The following is a 3,566-nucleotide window of genomic DNA, read 5'->3' on the forward strand; positions in this document are numbered from 1 at the left end:
ACACAAGTTTCCTGTGGTGGATTTCTTTACACTGAGGAAAGAAGACAGGTGACGCGACGCAGGTGGCTCAACACTTCTCGCTCCCAAACACACGCCTGGGCCTTAACGATTTCAATGTTTATTAGGGCAATTTACGTAACTGTTCCTTGTTTCCTCATTATACACTATGACTACTCTCCTATCAAGTGTTCTGGCTTGACAATTAAGACGCAATGAAGACTTTTAACATCCTTCATTTTTTTTTCGTTGTGGTTGAATATGTAATGTATCTCCCCTTCTCTCTTATTTATATGTTAATTTAATCGTTTTTCTATCGCCTTCCTGTATCTAGAGAGAAGAGATAAGACGCACAAAGACTTCTAACACCCCAGTTTCTTCTTTGCGATTGAATTTGTGTTGTATTTCCTCTCATTTTCTTATACAAGTGTGACTTCATTTTCTTTCGGTAGCCTTCTCAAAGTAAAGAGGACGGACAGAAAAGTACATTGCCTTCTAACATCGCAATGTCTTCTTTATGACTGAATATGCAATGTATTTTTCCTCTTCTCTTGTGAATATACGACTTAACTCTCCTTTGATCACCCATTCAGATAGCAAAGGACAGAACGAAAAGTTAACACGATCACACCAACTCGTGACACCCTCATCGCTTTGCTACGAATCGAGACACCGTTTTATTTCCCCCTCCTCTCTTATTTATACGTGATTCATTTGTATTTCTATCGCCTTCTCTGAGTCTTCTAAACTTCTGTAGGGCAATGACTCGCGAAGCCCCGGGGAAGCAGCAAGGCCTGTGTGGGTGGTAAGGCCGCACGTGCTGAAGTGAAACAGTAAAGATCACCACTGACAAACAATGAACTTCACCACCATCACATTGTTACCTCGCTTCATTCTTCCTTCTTCGTTCCTCTTTCACCTTTTGCTCCCACTCCTTGCTGCCTCCTCGTCTCCCTCCTGCCTGTAACATCATCTTTTCCTGGTCCTCTTCCTCCTTCTCCTCCTCCTCATGTCTCCACGTCCTACTTCCTTCCCTTCATCGTCTTTTGCCTGGTCTTGTCGAATGCCACTCTCCCTCTCTCTCTCTCTCTCCCTCCCTTATACCTTTCTTCCTTCCATTCCTGCTCTCTCCATTATGCTCATCTTCAGCTCTCCATTCACAGCGACCTCTCTTACTCTCGCATTATTCTGCCCATTATTGTATACATTATTTTTTTTTTCGAGACTGGCTTGGTGTGTCATGTATTTGTGTGATGGTGATCGTTTCTGGCAGAGTGAAGAAGAAAGAGGGAGAAACAAAGGGCGAGGGAGAGAACAACACACTCCTTCTCCTCCTCCTCCTCCTCCTCCTCCTCTTCCTCCTCGCTCTTGTTCCTCTTCCTCTTCCTTATAAGTGTCATGTTTGTTTGTGGTGATATTATGAACAGGAAAGGAAAAAAGGGGAGGGAGAGTGAAAGCGAGAGATTGAAAGAAAAGATAATTCACGTACGTCTCTCTCTCTCTCTCTCTCTCTCTCTCTCTCTCTCTCTCTCTCTCTCTCTCTCTCTCTCTCTCTCTCTCTCTCTCTCTGGTGTATGCTCTCTCGCTCCCACAGTTTCTCTTTAGTCTTTACCTCATCATCAGAAGTCACTGGATGCACGTGGCGGAGTTACCAACTGTTTGTCACTCACTGCGAGGCGAGGAAGAAGGGAATGCGGGGTGAGGCAGAGAGGGATGGAAACAAACAAACAAACAAAACACGACACACACACACACACACACACACACACACACACACACACACACACACACACACACACACAAGCACTGTCACTCACCACACTTACAGAAACGCACGCAAGCAAGCACCACCACCACCACCACCACCACTCGTTCCTGTCCGTAGCACGCAACACAAGCACCACACCGAACACTCCCGCCGGTGAAGTGGACGAGTCTCGCATCGGTTTCCGTATCGCGGGTTGATGGAAGGCCTGTTCGTGCCCACGGCAAAGGGAGGACTGGCCGCCGGCCCCCAGGAGAGAGGAGCGACGCGAGGGGGGCGGCGGCGGCGGCGGCGGCGGCGGCGGCTGGGTGGCTGGCGGGGCGGGCGTGTGCGGGGGTCGAGAGCTCACCTGTGTGAAGGCAGACACCGCGCCGCAGTGTGTGTGGCGCTGGCTTGCCTTTGACGACGGGGCGCTCTGAGCCTGCTCCACTCCCCCCCTTCCGCGCTCACTCCCTGTATCCCCCAACTTCTCTCTCTCTCTCTCTCTCTCTCTCTCTCTCTCTCTCTCTCTCTCTCTCTCTCTCTCTCTCTCTCTCTCTCTCTCTCTCTCTCTCTGCGTGCGTGTGTGTGTGTGTGTGTGTGTCAACGCTCTCCCCTCCCCCCCTCTCCAGGTGCCAAAGCCTCATCGGTGGAGGTATTGAGGCAGGAAGCTCAGGCCAGGCAGGCTTCCCAAGTAAAGACGTGAGGGCGCCGTGAATATTAACTGATAAAGGGATTAGGGGGCGTTTCACTGACAGCCAGCAGGGGTTTTAATACACTTTCTTGATAGTTACATCATGCAGCAGTACACCACGCGTCACATCCTGTAGTAGTAGTATTATTAGTAGTGGTAGTAGTAGTAGTAGTAGTATTGTTATGTGTCTCTTCCTCCCGCTCCTGCCAGACCACTACCTAACCTTAGTACATCCATCCATAAGAAGAGGAAACACGAGATAACCCCGCGTCACATCCCATTACATTTTACGGTGATAGATTATTCCGTCCCTTGTTTGATTTATGCTGCGACGCGGTGACGTGGAAACGAACGATTATTGTCATTTGCACAGAAGAGAGAACGAGATTATAATGTCTATATGAAAATGACTAGTTTATTGAAGCAGCGATATTCCTTGTAGCGTGTTAAGTGTGGAGGTCAATAAGTCAGCTAACTAACACTGATTAAATGGTCGACAGTGAACCAATTAAGCGTACAATTAATTTGTCGCATCCCTTGATGGCTTGGGGAAGCTCTTGGTTTGTTTGTTTGTTTGTTTGTTTTTTTGTTTTTAATTAATGCTCGTCAATTAATATTTCGTAATTACTCATTAAATTAAAAGGTTCCGTCATTACAGTGGACTGGAGGATAGCACATTTCCTTTAACTCTGTTCTGTGTGTGTGTGTGTGTGTGTGTGTGGGTGGGTGGGTGGGTGGGTGGGTGGGTGAGCGTGTCTGGTATTCACCTTGATTAATTAATATGTTGTTGGCTTGGGAAGATGTTTCTTTGTATATGAGGGAGAGAGAAAACAAATAGTATTTGGATATACTTAGACTACATAGAAAAAAATAAAATATCTGTGGAAAAATTCTTCAACCATCATGGGAATCTTATTTATCGTGCAATTTTTTTTTACCTTTCGGTAGCTCTTGACCAGCCTCCTTGAATCGCTGAGGAAAAAAAGACAGATACAAGGAGGAAGGAAAAATAGCCATGAAGAACCCGCCATGAACTCTACTCTGCTTTAATTTCAGATCGACGTCTCAGTAATTTCACACCAGCGTTTCGATCTGACGGTGCTCTGACTGACATTGTATACTTTACACGCA

General features: G+C 46.7%; 1 protein-coding gene across 5 annotated transcripts in view; it reads right to left on the minus strand.

Annotated features, from left to right (window-relative positions):
* The window catches only part of LOC135107406 (probable 3',5'-cyclic phosphodiesterase pde-5), a 154,482-nt gene extending 152,307 nt beyond the window's left edge, over positions 1-2,175 (minus strand). Inside the window, exon 1 of one of the 5 annotated variants that reach the window (XM_064017244.1) lies at positions 2,112-2,175. The gene's annotated coding sequence lies outside the window, so the exon portion shown is untranslated. Of the gene's footprint in view, positions 1-1,609; positions 1,628-1,814; positions 2,078-2,111 lie in introns of those variants that run through there. The other 4 variants (XM_064017243.1, XM_064017240.1, XM_064017241.1 and 1 more) reach the window with 4 other exon arrangements.
* Between the last annotated feature and the right edge of the window lie 1,391 nt (positions 2,176-3,566).

The sequence above is a fragment of the Scylla paramamosain genome, chromosome 15 (genome assembly GCF_035594125.1).
Source record: "Scylla paramamosain isolate STU-SP2022 chromosome 15, ASM3559412v1, whole genome shotgun sequence".
Classification (NCBI taxonomy): domain Eukaryota; kingdom Metazoa; phylum Arthropoda; class Malacostraca; order Decapoda; family Portunidae; genus Scylla; species Scylla paramamosain.